This window comes from Girardinichthys multiradiatus, chromosome 24 (assembly GCF_021462225.1).
Source record: "Girardinichthys multiradiatus isolate DD_20200921_A chromosome 24, DD_fGirMul_XY1, whole genome shotgun sequence".
Taxonomy (NCBI): domain Eukaryota; kingdom Metazoa; phylum Chordata; class Actinopteri; order Cyprinodontiformes; family Goodeidae; genus Girardinichthys; species Girardinichthys multiradiatus.
The window spans coordinates 6209473-6226516 of record NC_061816.1 but is presented as its reverse complement, the minus strand read 5'-3'; the positions used below and the strand labels follow the sequence as shown (position 1 = coordinate 6226516).

General features: G+C 41.7%; 1 long non-coding RNA gene across 1 annotated transcript in view; it reads left to right on the top strand.

The window, feature by feature from the left end:
• Positions 1-17044, top strand: part of LOC124861549 — a 263240-nt gene that overhangs the window by 196625 nt on the left and 49571 nt on the right. The window contains exon 5 of the long non-coding RNA XR_007036665.1: positions 14153-14366. This is a non-coding gene — a long non-coding RNA (uncharacterized LOC124861549). The remainder of the gene's footprint in view (positions 1-14152; positions 14367-17044) is intronic.

The window sequence follows — 17044 nt, the reverse complement described above, 5'->3', positions numbered from 1 at the left end:
ACCTTTTAAATTCTTTCTGTTGCTTTTGTAGCTTTGCCTTGTGTTTGGTTTAGAAGAAAGTCAGAAGGGTGGTGACAGAATCAGAGTTGAAACCTTTCTCAGAAATATTGTCTGGACAAGAGATTTAAAGGAATACTTTTAAACTTTTCAGTTCTTTGAGTTAAGTTGGACATGAAGTCAAATTTAGTTGTTCTTGCTGGTAGTTTTGCCTTTATTTGCTGAGCACAGTGGAGGAGTAGAGGTGGAAAAGGAGGTCCAGCAGATGTAGAGTGGCTGTCAGCACAGCCCTGGTAAAAGGCGATTTTTTAGAGAAAGAGAATATCAGAGCATAACTCTTTTGAAGCCTTTTTTTTCACATTTCATGGGACATGTATTTTAAAAAGCAACAACATGGCTGCATAGATGTGTATACCTTTAGATTTTGACCCCATTTCAGCATGCGGTATTTTCCTGGTAGGTGTCTGTGTCATGATTTTTACAGCCGACTTAACCCACATGCAGAGACTCTCAGAGAACTTTGTAAAAGGAATACGTTTTTATTGAAAAATTGATCAGGAACAACAGGAGCGACGAGTCTAATCTTCCTTACTGTGAAAACACAAAGAGAAAAGATAAATAGCTGAACCTCAGAAACATGAACCAACATAAACGTATCTTACTGGAGATTCCGGAATAACCCGCCAGGGAGAGAATAAATGTCAGGAAAGGATTTCAGCTTGCCATGCAAAGACTAGATCAGGAAGTAGCCTTAGCCACTATGGAGGACTGGAACAGATCAGGTAGGATTCACACCTGGAACAGGTAACAAAGCAAGTTAGAGTTCGCAGCAACAGATCCTTCAAAAGATATCCATGGTAAAAATCATGCAAAGATTTCAGAGCTGGCCAGAAATTACCACGGAGGCAAAAAACACTCAGGCGCCAAGGTGTTGGCAACCTTCCTCTATATGCTTCCCAGCTGATAAGTAGATGCACAACACCTGTCGCCTCAGGTACACTCCTACTGGCGGCACCTAGTGTCGAAAAGGTGTAAGCAGCAGGCACCAGAACTCCAAATCCTGACACCACCTCCCCCTCAACGACAGTCTGTCAGCCTCCCAATGTTTGCCCACTCCACTTGCAGATTTTCAAATTTAGTTCTGGGTTCTGGCTGACCCATTCCAAAATTTGTACTGTTTAAGCCTTTTTTTTTTGTTCATTTGGATGTATGCTGTTATGCCGACTACTATTTGAAACTCCTGATCATGAAGCTGCCACCACCGTGCTTCACTGTGAGGATGGTGCTCGTTTGTTGATGTACAGAAAGTTTTTGTAATTGTGGCCCAAAAGGTCCATTTATAACGTTTTAGTAGATTCTTGCCAGGCCTAGATGTTGAACTTGGAAGAAGAGGCTTCAGTTTACTGCCCTAGTCCTTGGTTTAGAAATCGGACAGTATAGGACATTGTTGTCCAATGTAAGACACAACCAGTACTTGTTGGAAAGTTCTTTAGATCCTTTATTGCTGCTGTTGCAGAAACAAATCGGTCTGGGCGGCTGCCAAGAGCCTATTAGGTTTAAAGTAACCCGAATTTGTTCCCTTCTTCTGAGAAGCTTAACTCTTGGCCTTTGCTTTGGTTAAACAAAGACCAGCTAGCATGTAAAGAGGATCTTGGCACCCCAGACAAAGGACACTGCATGACCACCTCAGCAACTCTACAAGGCTAAAGATGTGGTCCACAGGTCTATCTAAAAGCTGGGCTGGTTTTCTAAACCCCAGGCTTCAAAAATCTGTTTGATAATCTTTCAGTTGGAAAAAGGTAAGAATAGAACAATATTAAGGTGTTTCCATGACAATCTAAACAATATTTAACATGACGTACCTATTATTTTATCAGAATATTACTCATATTCAATAAATCAGAAAATTATCGAAAGGTTCAGTTATTTCAGTAACTGCCTGAAACCCATTTAATAGATTTATTCCACACAGACTGATGTTTTCAAGCCAGCCTGCAGTTTGCTGCTTTACAGACTTGCTTGCTGTAGTTTTAAAACAAAGCTACCTTAATAGGATTCATAGGTGGCGCTGTTTTAGTTTCTCTTAGAAATATTACCATATAGCTGAATTTGTTGGTCTTGTAATCAAAAGTGTTGTAACCACTGTCTTTCAGCCTGCTGGATGACAGTGTACAGCAACAGGTGAGGGAGGGGCGGCACAGTCTTAGTGAACGTTACATTAGGCCGGAGTAAAGTCCGATTACCCTGACACTTTGATTCTTTAACAGGATTTAAACTGTAAGATAATAACTTTTCTGAATCCTGGAGAAGTCCACCAAAGTGCTTCAAAATTCAGCCAAACAAACAATACAATTAATGCAAAATAAAAGGCCAAGTAAAATACATGTCAAAACATGTCAAAATTAACACTGAAAGAAGTGAAGGAGCACTCATAAAAAACAATGTAGGGTCTCTTCTACTCAGGTCAGGTCAAAATCCAAAGAAAAGAAGCGAGTTTAAATGAGTCGTTAGTCTGAATGGTCCAGATATGTAGAGGTAAACTATGCAACAGTTGTGGATCAGCCAGAACCTTCAGCTCTACATTTGACTTTAGATCTCAGACCTTTACTGGAGCAGCCTTGAAGGTATGTGTATGGTTAGGAGGTACTGAGAAGTAAGACTTCCCAGTACCTCCAGTAATTCCTTATGGTTCCTTAGTTTTTCTTTGCCTCATCAAACTTTTAAATATGTTTGGCCTCTAGTTCCTATGAGAAGCCATGATGCTTGAAGCAGTTCTGATTTAAATGCCAAACCCATAACTGACACGTCTATTTTTGGACTGTCAGAAACTAAATGAAACTATTAACGTATCACAAGCTGATATTTTAATGAATTTGTAGTTAACTTGGGATAACAGCATCTATATTTTACACATCCAGCAACCAATAATTTAATACCAGCCAATAACATGGCAATTAAATCCAATAAAGCCAATAATGTAAAAAGTATCATGTTTTGGTCGGTTAATACAGAGCAACACCTTTAGGTAATGTGACCACAGTTCTCATCTGAATTAAACTGAGTGGTGCCTAGTACACATCCTTGATGAACTAAAATGACAACTGCTTCAAACTGTAGTAAAAACTTTATTGCCTAGAAATACTGAGCTGTTAGTGGAATATCATGGAACTGGCTGCAGTTATTAAATTTTTAATCGATTTTAACGTAACTTACTACATTTCTGGATTTATTCCATTTTAAATTATGGTGGTATTGGCAGCTATTTTAGTATTGGTTGCTACATGAGTCTAAGCATTTTAGATTTTGTCCAACTTTGTCCAGATGCCAAAAAAAATTGAAATAGTCCTTTACTGCTGTGCCGAATGAAAAACTGTAGTGTTGTGTTGTTTAATGGTTTGTGGAGATAATAATCCTCAACTAGGTTAATAATTTGTGCTCCAGCATGTCTTTGCATCAGATTTGACTCTGGATAAGGTGTGGAGTTTTGAAAATGGAATTGTAGGAAGTCTGGAGAACATACCCTACAAAATGGGCCACTGCAGAAGAAACAGTGGTAAACCCAGAGCTGAAGCTCTTCCTGACCTGGGCTCCGGATCCTGGTAGTTTTTTTCCACAGACTGCTGCTCAAAAGCAACTCCATGGAGATGAAACCTGCAGGTTCTCAAACCAGAATTTTCTCAAGGACCGTTAGGAAAGACAAATGTCAACTCAACGGGACCAACCTGCATGAATACAACCAAACAAGCTGTAATGTTTGGTTGCAGTTTCACAACAAGAGATTTTAAGTAACTTTGTTGGTGTGAACCAATAATCCTCATGTTTTCACAGATTTGTCCACTAAAGCAGACGGACTGTGAAATAAAAGATATCGTAGCTCTTTGATCCTTTTATTTGAAGTTAATATTTCTTGGTACCAAAATTCTAGGATTGTGCATCTTTTGAAGAGATGAAAGGAGTACGAAGCCCCACATGCAACCTTCCCCTCCCACACCAACAGCAAACCCCAACCTCTCCTCCTCTTCCTTCGCCTTGTCTTCGTTTGAGTCTTCATCGCGTGTTCAGTGCATGCCAACAAATCCTAATTGCACCCCACACTCTTCTCTTCCCACTGACGCTGCACGCCTTGTGCCACCGAATTCCTTGTGTGCTAATTAGGCACGCAAACCGCGGTGCGACGCGCTCCTGACAGGTGCCGCCGGCTCACCGAGGTCACGCACACACACTCACGGCGAGAGACAGACGACAGGAGAGCGGGCTTGTGCTCACTGCATTAAAAATAAATGGAGAGAGAGGAGGACAAAAAAAAAAACAAGAGGCAAGACGTGTTAATTTCTAGCTTCCATCTGTTATTACATAAGCACTGCCAACAACGAGAGAGGAAGACACAAAACAACCGCCATGACTGAAGTCCTCCTGCACAGAAGAAGAGTTCCCCAGGGAGCAGGAATCGGATCGATCGAGCGGAGGATTCGTCTGAAAGCTTTGGCGTCTAAATATTTTTTTTAAATGTAACCTGGTGTTCTTTCAATGAAAACAAAACATAAAAGTTAGTGTGTCAGGAAATTTTGACTTGATTTTAGCCTCCAGGGAGATCTAGAAGTTGATTTGTACATTATTTCTTTTGGAAACAGTTTGGTAGAAAAGAAACTTAAATGAGAGCAGAACCTTTTTTCAGATTTATGTCGGGTATGGTAACTATAAACCTCCAGCAGAGACTTGAAGCTCCTCTGGACAAGTCTTAACAGTTGAATGACTGGCATAAGGAACAGTCACAGTTAACCAGGTGGTGTTTGGTACGAAACATGAAAGACTTTCTTTAACAATGAAAACATGCTAAATGGATATAAAGAGATGTGAAATAGTCAAAATTTGACACAACACAAATTTATATTTAAAAATCAAAACTTTAATTTGGGAAAGTTACAAAAATGCCTACAACAGAAGATTTAAAAACCAAAACAGAAAAACTGAGACTAAAAACACAACAAAAATCTACCATTATGCAGATGGTGCTGGCTGTGGGCAGAAGGGGTCTCCTGTTCTTCATTTTATGAAGAATCCTTCTTTCCACAATGATCTCCAGAAGTTCCAGAGGAGTCCCCAGAACAGAGCCAGCTTTCTTTATCAGCTTGTTGAACTTTTTTAAGTCCCTGGCTCTGATGCTGCTACCCCAGCAGATGATGGGAGAAGAGCAGAAGAAGAGATCTGCAGCATCTTGCTGCTGCATACAGTGAAGGACCTAGGCTTCCTCAAGAAGTAAAGTCTGCTCTGTCCCTTCTTGTAGATGCCTTCACAGTTGCATCTCCACTCTAGTCTGTTGTCCAGGTGAACACCGAGGTATTTATACTCCTCCACCACCTCCACTTCTTCTCTTATGGAAATAGTGTTTAACCTATTCCTGTTTCTCTTCAAATCTACAATCATCTCCTTTGTCTTATTCACGTTGAAGATGAGATGATTGTTTCCACACCATGCCACAAAGCAGTCCACCAGCTCCCAGTACTCAGATTCTTGTCCATCTCTGATCCACCCCACGACTGCAGAATCATCAGAGTATTTCTGCAGATGACAGGAGTCTGTCTTGTACTGGAAGTCTGAGGTGTACAGAGTGAAAGGGAATGGTGAGAGTACAGTCCACTGTGGTGATCCTGTGCTGCTGACTACTTGGTTAGACTCATTACCCTTCAGTCTCACAAACTGTGGTCTGTTCGGTCGGGCAGTTAACTGGTATTAGCGTATACAGGGGTATCCAGAAATAGTAATAGTATTGGTTTATAATCCGCTTAATTTGCCCAGTCTGTTGTGCTAAAATATGTTTTTGGGTGTACTTCCAATGAGAACAACTTTTGACACCTTTTGGTTAGAGGAGCGACTGCAGTGAATGTAAGCCACCAGTGAACAGTGAAATCAGTCCACTATGATCATGCTCGCTTCACCGCACAGCTGCATCCAGACATTTCGTTTAGTTTTTTTGTTTTTTTTTAGTCTGATAAAGAGACTTTCTACATTAATACACTCAGACCCATCAAAGCAAGAATGACAGCGTATTTTAAGCTCTTAAACTTGACTGCGGGTGTTTGGGAAGAAGAGGGAAGCAACTCAAGCTAAACCTGGCAAAAAAGTCAAATTGAGCTCAAAAACTACATTACAGCACATTGGCCTTGAAGAGGGTCTTGGTCTCAGGTGGGTTTGGTCTTGGGCCTGGCCAGCCCCATCCCGCTGGTCTTGTTCTTGACTCTGCCTCAGGTGAGGTGGTGCGAACCACAACACTGGGGACTATCTCAGACATATTGAAATCTTTTTTGCTTCAAGTGAACCTTGGAAGTTCTTAATAATCCTGAAAGCTGTTATTTTAGCAGTTCCTACTCTAATAAATCATCTGACCTCTCCGCAACACAATCACTCCAAAACCTGAAGCCACAAAGTTTGTAAAACATCCACGCCATGTCCTGAACATTCTGCCATGACTTTACATCTGCTCGTGATATTTTCTTTAGGTCCAACATTTTCCAACAGCTACGTCCAGCTCAAACTCTCCTGTAAAAATATTCTAGTGACAGCAAAGACTCACCGTTTGTCATCGTAGCAAAAATATTTCCAGATCCGAGGAACAATAGGGGCCATCCAAAAACAAAGAAGCTCGAGGAGTGACAAACACCTCTAGGATCTTTTCCCACAGATGGAGCGCTGAGGTCAGAAGACGTGTTGACGAGCTGCGGCGCTTCCTGCCAGCGACGGTGAGCTTAGGTTTCCTGACACCAGGAGATGCAGATTCTTTCCCAGGATGAAGGGATGGTCCGGTCAGGATTCTCGCTGCCAGAGTACACAGATATTTCTGGTGCATTTCAGCACTCTGTCCGTTGTAGCTGATTTGTTTGTTCAATTGTTTTTTTTGGACTTGGCACCTCCGAATGAACTCCTGAGGTCGAAGACAAATAAAGCCACAATGCAGCACTGATGGCTGCTTCCACAGAGAAGACAAGGCAGATAAACTGAAAGGTAGCAAGCACAGGTTGACACAAAGAAGGCCAGCAGGGAGCACTTATTATTATTTATTTGTCTTCAGATTCTTTTTCTCTTGACAAATGTTCAAGGACTTATTATAGAATGTAAAAAAATGTTTAGAAGGTTGGAAGCACCAGATCTGGGCCGAGGAGAAAGCAGTCCATCAAATGTCCGTTGAAAGGCTCTGAGAGGGTGCGACTTCCTGGAGAAGTACCTCAGATGTTTGCAGGAATGACAAACCGTTTCCTGAAATCCCCTGGACGTTTTAATGAGAGTTGGTAGAGATGTGAGATTGTTGCACTCAAAGGAGAAACGGTTCCACTGAGGTTCATTCACAAGGTATGCAGCCTAGCTCTATGTGGAAAAGTAATCACCCCCTTGATAAATTATCCATTAACTGAAATGAACCACATTATGTTTCATCAGCCACACCCAGGCCTGATTACTGCCAGACCTGTAAAATCATGAAATCACCTAAATAGAACCTTTCTGACAACATGAAGTTGGCCAAAAATATCACAAGAAGGAACACGTTATACCCTGACCTAAAGAAATTTATGAGTAAGGATGCGTACCTTTCACATTTGAACTGATACAGTATTGATGCCCTGTACCTGGGAATCAGTATCGGTACTCAACAGTACCAATTTTCAGTACTTTTGTGTTTGTTTATGTGGTATTAAATATTAATTCATTTAATAAAATCTTAACATTTTTTGAAATTAACATATATATTTCTCAATATATAAACTTTAATGAATGTATCAAAACAACATCCAGATGTTTGTATTGTAACATCTCAGTTGTTTGAAACATTTCTTCTCCCATGTTGCTGTCTGCAGACGACGGGTTTCTAACGGATGCATGTGTGCTAACGGTGCCAAATGCAGGAGTTGTAGCCGTAGATCTGAGGCTGACGAAAATTGCTCTTCAGCCTTGAGAAAAATCTTGTGCTTAACCAGATGCTTCCTCAGATTAGAAGTATTCCCGTGCTGGCCTTGCACTTTGCGTAACAGATATTGCAGGGAGCGTAATCTGCATCGCATTTTAAAAAGTGGAGCCATGCTTTGTTGACTGTACCAGCGGCTACTAAGGCATACTGTTATGCGTGCAATGCTGTGTTCATGTCCGACATGAAGAATCGCCCACTATTCCACTCCCTCAATGTCAGGATGATGCCTTTAGATACGGAGACACGGTACAATTTGAATTTATGTGAATCGGTATTTGGTAGTACCGATGGAATTCGGTCGGGCCCTATAAAAGTACCGAACTTGGTATCCATCCCTATTTATGAGACCTAAGTGAGAGCCATTATTCACAAATGGAGACAACATAGAACAGTGGAGGACCTTCCCAGCAGTGGCCAGCTTTGAAGAATTACTCCAGGAGGACTCAAGACTTTGGGAAAATATTCTGTGGACTGATGTGACAAAAGTGGAACTTTCTGGTCCTGCTACATCTGAAGTACATCTAAATACAGCATTTCAGAAACTGCACATCATTACCAGCAGACATGGTGGTGGTAGTGTGATGATCTGGGGCCCCTTTGCTAACTTGCTGTAACTAATGGATGTTACGGTTTGCCAGATATAGGACCCCAGAATGCAGACCAGAAGGCAGCATGACGGTAAGTGTAAAAGATTTAATAACAAAAAACTCACTCACTACAGGAGGCAGGAACAAAACAAACGGGCAGGCAAGACCGGCATGGCATGATCAAAAAACAAGACTTGAGCATGAAAACTTGACATGAGCATGAAAAATGTTTCCGCGATGACTAACTGAACAGGTGTGTATAAATGGAGTGAAAACCAGGTGGAGCAAGGAGACAGATTAACTTGGACAGGTGAACCTAATAAACTTAATTGACAGACAGAACAAAACGTGGCTGCGGCAAAAAACAGAGACTTGAACACAAACTAACAGAAACTAGAAAAAAACATGAAGTAAAAGCATAACCAGATCTGAAATCCAAACTTGACAAAACATGAACAATACGACAAAGCTAAAGCATGACCAGGAAAAACAGAAGCATGATTCAAAATCTAAGAAGAAGAAGAAGAATAAACAAAAGAACGAGTCAAAACCTTAACTGTTAAAAACGTAAGAAAAAACCAAAAACCAAACAACCCCAAATCATAACAGTTGGAAGCATGAAGTAGAAGAAGATCCTGAAGGAGAACGTCAGGTTTTAAGTTTATGAACAGAATGATGATCCAGATTAAACCAACAAATCCACCTCTGAATGGGTTAAAAAGAGAACAAAAAAGAAAATAAATGTTTTTGAGTGGTGTAGTCAAAGTCTGGGGTTAAATCTGATTAGGATGCTGTGATGAGTGGGTCTAAATTCCTCCACAGTGATGTAAAAGGCAGTTATATCAGGCGGTTATTGCTGCCAAAGGAAGCACAACCAGATAGTTTAGGGGGCAATTACTTTTTTTCAAAAATGTGAAGAAACGCTATATGCCAATAACTGAGTAGGTCCCCGGAACAGAAAACTCACCAAAAGTCGACATAAAACAACCATAAACGTATCAAACAAAAGTGAAACAAAATTATCTTAAAGAGCAACAGAAAATGAAAGGAGACACAGCAAAACCGGCCATCGGAGGCATAAAAAAATACAAACATTTGACGAAAAGAGCAGTTCCCAAAATAATGAGGTGATTTTTGAAGACAGGTGTTTGCAACAGATTTCATTTGAGGTATAAAAGTAAAGGGGCCTGAATACAAATGAGCACACGCTTTGTTGTTTATTTGCAACAAATTAACAGCCATGCTTGCTTTTCCTCCCACTTCACATTACGCACTGCTGTGTATTGGTCCATCACATGAAGTCCCAATAAAACACACTGGAGTTTGTTGTGATGCTGTAAAACGTGGAAGAATGGTCAGGGGTACCAATACTTTTGCAACTTACTGTCAGCTATCATCCCAGCCATGCATAGGTACCCCTCCCCTTCTCGTCCCACGCTTTCCGACTCCCATGCATTATTCACAGCCACATTAAAATAGCAGCCGAGACGGAGGGCATGTTGAATCAGGGAGGTGCCGTCACAACAGCTGAAAGTGTCAGTCACAGTCGGAACTTTTCTCTCCCGTCCTCCGTAGTTCCTGCTGGTGCAGCTGCCTAAATGAGAGGGATTAAGTTAACTCCCTGCTTAAAGGACGAGCAGGCCCTGGATTAGGGCACTGGGCATGGACACAGTGAGCATTCAAGCACGAGCCAGCGCCTTTTAAAAAAGAGACGCGGGCAGGAGAAGGAGGCAGCGGTGCACGGCCCGCACAGGGACCGGCAGCCGCGTTGCTTCAACAAACTCACTGACAAGTGTAATGCCGAGCCTGCAACATGGAAACTGGTGTCGGGGGCACAGAGGGGGAACGCTGGCGGACACGCTCACAAACTGTTTATTTAATTCCTGCACCATTCCCAGTTTCACTCTCAGCCCAAAACCTCCATCTTTTGCCATTACTCACACCTAATAAAACCCTTTATATCAATCTTAAACTGGGCTCTGAGATCTGGGGGTTTCTCAATGGCTTTGTAATGTTTTTATTTCCTCATTTGACCAGTTTACAGCGATAAAAGTGCTAGAACAAAGAGAGCTAAAAAAAAAACATCAGTTATACCTTATCAAAAGTTGGTTTCTAAGAGCTTCCCCAATAATTTGTAACGTCTTAAACAACTGAATCAGTCTTAAAATTCAGTAAATCCAAAGCAATTCGGAGTCCTTCAAAGTCATGGTGGTTTTTATCTTGTTTAATGAAACCACAGTGGAAAGAACCCAGAACAAAAGGTTTGTTTTTGGTATATTGTTCTCTATGCAGAATTAAGCACATTTATTTAAAATATAACACTGTAGTTCATAAAGCAAAGAAAAATGCATAGAGGAGGTCCCATCATGCCGTGGGCCAGGTTTGGAGTCTCTGCCTTCGGTTTATAGTGCAGATTAAAGGTTTCCCTCCCATTGGTTGTGGCAATGAATAAATTAATTTATCCAAACAGTCGAACTGGTACAAACAGGCTCATGGCGGCAGCAGAGAGAAACTACTCCCTTCCAACAAGAGGTAACCTCCTGCAGAACCAGAACCAGGCTTAGAGTAATCATCCATCTCCTGTCACTGACAGGAGGTTGAATGGACAGAATGGAGATAGGAAAAAAACACAAAAGCAGTGAACCAGGAATACTTTCTATGGGTAAAATGTTGGTAATGTTTGCGATACCTCTGCTAATGCCTTCGTTGAGGAAGAAAAACCAGCAGAAGACAGAAGCACTGGACCAGACACCTCCTCTGGGAAGAGAAAACAAAGTTAATGGGAGAAAGAGGAAATATGGGTTTAGCCTTCAGTCCCCAGGAGAAGTTAGAGCCTCCCTGGTCGTATGCAAAATTGTTACAGTTTTCCTCTAGTATATTAATTATTGGTACAAGAACATCCTACAGCACCTCTTTTTCCGAAATGCCACCAAATGTTTAACTCACGATTTTTTAAAACGATTTTATTTCTCATTGTGAAGCTTATTTCAGAGCTGAAGCTCCCCTGTAATGCTTTCCCAAGCCCTTCACGGAGGGGGGAAAAAATCCCAGGAAGGAGTTCAGATGAACAGGTGGTGAAACAGTGTGAGAAACACGAGGGACACAAAACAACAGACACCTGCTCGTAAAACCCAACCTGGTTCCTCCATCACATTCCAGCAGAGTTTTTACCCAGCAAGCTGGGAGGATTCGCTCCGTCTCGGCCATTTCATCAAACTTGTATTTGGCAAGAAAGGGTGTATTTTTTTAAGGATGAAACCTGCTTGTTTTTGGAAAGCGTTCAAAGGTAGAGCTGTGACACGAAGCCTGAAATAACTCTGTTGTAACCTGACGTGCCAGATGGTTAGTTTCACCGAACCATCTGGGAAGAACACTGCAGAATCCATTTAGTGGTGAACAGGTATGGTCAAATGTAGAGTGAGGTAATCAACTAAGGGCGCCTGGGCCCTATGCAGTCCACAAGCTCATTCTATCCGGCCCTTAAAGTCTTACATTCAGATCAAATATCTCACTATATGAGACAAGAATCAGTTGAATCTCTAATTTGGTGAGCTTCTGAAAGAAAGTGGTAAAAAACTGTATCAGCTGGTCCAAATAAGTCAGCCTGAAGCTAGCAATATTAGCATCGCTGATTAGCTGTAGCGTAAATAGAGTGGGAACTCAGTAAAGATGTTGTAATAAAGCTTTTTTGAGTAGTTATTTTTACTCCATTACTATTTATTTACCCTTAATATGCATGTTGATTAATGACCAAAACATAAAAATTAAATTAAAAGTATATCTTGATTATCCTGTTATTTATGGTGGATTTTCAGCAATCCACACTGATTTAACACTATCTATACAGGCTCACATATATACATACACTCTACTAATGTTTTCTTGGCAAATTTGACCTTGTCCAGATTGATATTGTAGCCATCCAAAAGGTGGGTGGTGTAATTCTGGCCGAATATTTGACCACTCCTTTTGGCAGACTTTGAGTTCAGTTTCAGTTGGTTGGTTTTCTGCACAGAACCAGATTTTAAGCCTAATTCACACGTTTTCTTTAGAATTGATGTTGAGGTTGAGACTTTTGCAGTGCCATTCCAGGAGTTTTAACCTTCCCCTGAATTTATCCTCAATCGTGTTTTGAAACAAATCTTGAACTGGTGTGTTGCTCAAACCTTTCAGGATCATTCTTTGAACGAGAAGGTTTCAAATGAATTGCTAAAGGTCCAGACCCGTTTGAATGTGTGTTTGGGATGACCCAACTGTGTCCAAGTTTCAAACTTCTGGCTGTTAGGGTGAAAGGCTGGTCATTCTTCACTACTCCATCCACTTGATTCAATGCATCAGTACCACTGACTGCATAATAGTCCCACATCATGATAGTGCCACCACCATGCTTGACTTTTGGTATGTTCTAAGCTTTGAAAGTTTCACCAAGTTGCCTTGTCTAGATGGGTGGATGCAAAAGTGGATTTGAGATTGAAAGTGTCTGTTTTGGTGTTGGACCTCCTGTTTTGATCCATGTTATCCCGGTTTATGTCAGACTTGAGCCTTTGTGGTGCCTGGCTAGTTTCTGAACATCCTCACGAAGTTCTTGTTTGTCTGAGACAAACTTGACAAGGCAAGCTTGGACACAATTCGTAAGCCCAAGGTTTAAGCTGTTTGGCCATAATAAGAAGAATGTTATGTTTAAAAGCAATGCACCAACTGTCAATCATGGTGGTGGCAGCATCATGCTGTGGAGCTGTTTCAGTACACAAAGTGGATCAAATTGTCTAGAATAAAAACCACCTCCAATGTCCATTCAAATCGACAGATCAGTGGTTGAAACTGGGACATAGTTGAGGGTTTCCAACAGGACAATGATCCCACATCAGAGCCGGTTTTAGGATGGATAAAGCAGGATAATATTAAGGTTCTGGAAATCCCGGAGTTCATTATAAAGAAGCCAATTTAAAAGTCAGGTCAGCGCCAGGAAACCAACCGGTTTAAAGGAATTCTGCCAAGAAAAGAGGTCAAATATCTCGACAAAATGATGAAGCTAGTTGACGGCAACAACAAATCTGTGGTTGAGGTGAAATTTGCTGAGGGTCATATAATCATCTGGTCGTAGGCGGGAGTCTATATAGTAAAATCCACAATAGATTCAAACTTTATACCTAGTTGTTTTTTTATTTAAATTCACAGGAACTAGGTGTTGGAAATCTTTTCATGAACTGTAATCCACATGGTGTGGATCAGACAAATCTCTGGTTTGTTCTCAATCCTAACTGCTACTCACTGGAGGATTCATGCCATTATTTTATCCAACATCTCTGCTGTTAATCAGTTTCATGAATCCCAAACCTCGTCAGCTTTAACTCACAACAGGTAACGCAGAGATGGCATAATGCTCCCGAGTATCTTAGGGATCCTGTTGTAATGTGATGAAGCTTGTTGTCCAAAGTCCCTGCCTTGTTGCTGCACCCTGGGTGGGATCAACCTGGACGTCTGATGCTCTTTGTCTTCTTCTGGCTGCAGGCTGAAGAACCAGGCTCGGCTCACGTCAGCTCCGTGACATCAAAACGACCGTGACACAGCGGCAAACCGTCGATGACTGATGCCTTTTTGTCTTCCTCAGTCAGGACGCATCACCCGGCCCGCGGACGACTCTAATCGCATCGACAGGTGACACGTATGTGGGAACCAGAAGATGATGGGGGGACGAGTCGGATCGTGTGACCTGCGCCTCACATGCCTCCTCCGTGTGTCGTACGTGTGTGAGGAGCTTCGCTGTGACAACAGATGACATTTAGGAAACAAACTGAGGGAAATCTTGCTAACAGGATTTTGAGGTGATGTGTTTTAAAGAGCCTTTCATTCAACATCTCTATAAATATTTATTCCTCTTCTCCCTAAGTTCAGCTTTCTCTGGATCACAGCTTTCAACATATTTCATTAATGTCCTAATTAATGTCTCATATGAATATAAAACCTTAAAAGCCTCATGGGTCGCTGTTTATTGTGCTTCTACTAACCATCCACCCATCCATCATTTGAGCAGCCGCAATCAGGCTCGCACTCAGCGAGAGCCACATGAAATAAATACGCAGGATTATGTTGCATATGTCACTAAACGTGTTGAGCACATGGGCAGCACAAGAAAACACAAAGTAAACCAGCATTTAAACATTAGAAAAGGCTTCTGCTGAAAACTTTGTAGATACATAGAAATCTATATTTGTGGCCACCAGAAGTTTTTTTCCCTCATGTTTTGAGAATTGTTTTCATAAAGTTGTAGGTTTTTGCGTAGTGGCAGGTGTGTTTGCCCATGTAGCGGGCATCCCAGAAAAGGCGGGAATCACCTTGGCAACCAGTGACTCAGCATTTTCTGGGTTCGTGGTTCTTGTGTAACTCAGCAGTTTTTTTTTTTTTCTTCTTTTTACTTCTTCATTGAGTAGTTTTTCTTCTTATAACCATGATAGAAAATTGTTTAAAAATAGTTTTAAAACTTTTATGTGTTTTTATAAGCGTCATTTACTTGATTTGAAAGAAAGTGCAGATGATAATCTGTGGTTTGTCTTCACACTTCATCCAGTAGATGATGGATGTTGTCTCTCTGTGATTTAGGATTTGTTTGCTCATTGATATATTTTCTGTGTACTTTAAAAGTGGGTTAAATTACCTTAGATCAAAGAGTTAGTTCTTATTTGCCGTTATAGAAGCCTTAGATTAACTCTGACTTCTGAAGTGAATGTCCTCCTTTGATCAAGGATGGTTTAATAAATATATCTGGCTGTACATTAACAAGCTGTTCCCTTTGAGTTCTTTCTTTGACAGCAGGACGGAGGAGTAAAGTACCATTTGAAGCAGATATTTGTGTTTTGCTTGACGAGCTTCAGAGGATCTTCGCGGAAATATTTGTCATCTGTGGCCCAATTAGCAAATAAATTTCCCGACAAACATGAAAAGTTTAAAAGAGTCTAGGTGGATCATTAGCTGGGAATCGGTGGAAATTCCCCCCTGAACGCTGCGACTGTTTCAAAGAACTGCAGCTTGTTTTGTGCAGAAATCCCCTTGATGTTTATTAGTTGGTGGGGCTGTTGAATCCCAAATCCTTGTCCTGCTTTTTCCTTTTCTCCTCTCAGATAAATGTAAGCCGACGAAGCTTGTGATATCCGAAAAGGCCAAGGAAAGAGGTGTAGTCGGAGCCCAGGGGAGGCCGTACCGAGTCCTATTTGTCAGAGCTTTCCGTCGTCACTCCTCACCAACGAGCTGCTTTGCGGGCGTCCGGTGGGCTCTGATGTACTCGGCTCGTGTTCCTTCCTGCTTGACTGTTTTCTGTTTGGCTGCTGTCATTGAGAACAGACACATAAGTACTTGCTGCGAGTCTTTCCACACACACTCCTCAGCGATGAGCTCTCCAGGGCGGAGAATTTCCCCCTCTCTGTCTTTATCTGCTGGTAAATGTTGACAGACCAGTGAACCCTGATGTCGGACTGTGACAGGCTGAGCTGTTTGGGGTGAGAAGAGAGGGGAGAAACAAAGGAGGGGGGACTCTGCTGTGGTGGTTTGCCATCATGGCTGCTCAGCTCGCAGCACCTTCAGCACCACCCCAGCTCCGCCCCAGTCAGCCGGCGCGCAGACCATTAGGGAAATGGCTGAGGGGTTCTCGCGTTTCAAACCCGGCTGCACCGTTCAAATTAATGAGCGGATTGTCAGCATTTCAGAGCTGATGAGTGTGACGAGCAAAACCCCAGTAAGGATCCAAAAAAACAAGAAGAGCCAGGACAGAATTCATTGTCTTTGGCCTTACAGCTGTAAACATCTGCCTAACCCTGGACATCTTTGTATTTTCTTCAACGCAGCCAGTGATTCCTGTAGTTTTTAAAGTGGTCTTGATCAATCACTCTTCAGCCTCTCCAGACTGCACCCATCCATCACCACCATGAAAATGAGGAAAGCAGAAAAACCAGGAGTCTCTAATTCATCTATCCGTGTTGCTAACTGTTGCTTTGTATGGTTGATCTCAGATACTTAAACTTATCCACCTTCAATATTGTTAGTTTGGATGAAAATCTGTTGGATTTAGGTCTGGGCTTTGACTGGGCCATTCTAACACTTGGATGGGCTTTGATCTAAACCGGCCTCCTGGCTGCTTCGCTGATTCATGCTTCCTCTTGCCTGATCTGTCAGTTCAGCTGGACACCAATGTCTTGGTAGGTTTGCAGTTCCCTCCTAGTGTTGAACAAAGCTCAGATTTTCAAAGCTCGCGACATTGTTTTATAACCAATCTCTGCTTTAAAGTTCTCCAACGTTCTCCTTCTCCTTTCTGGTGTGAGCTTCATTCTTGTCCCTTTCAAAGTGTTGAGTATAAGTGGTGCAAAGTAAGTTTTAACTTGATTTGATGAGAAGTTTGTGCCACAATTCCAGTTTTTTGCTTTGATTTTGTTTTTGCTTTGCGTTTGATGAAAAATGAGACCAAAGTTCTGCTCAGGGAGAACATCCGGTGTTGTTTCCTGATGAGCAATAT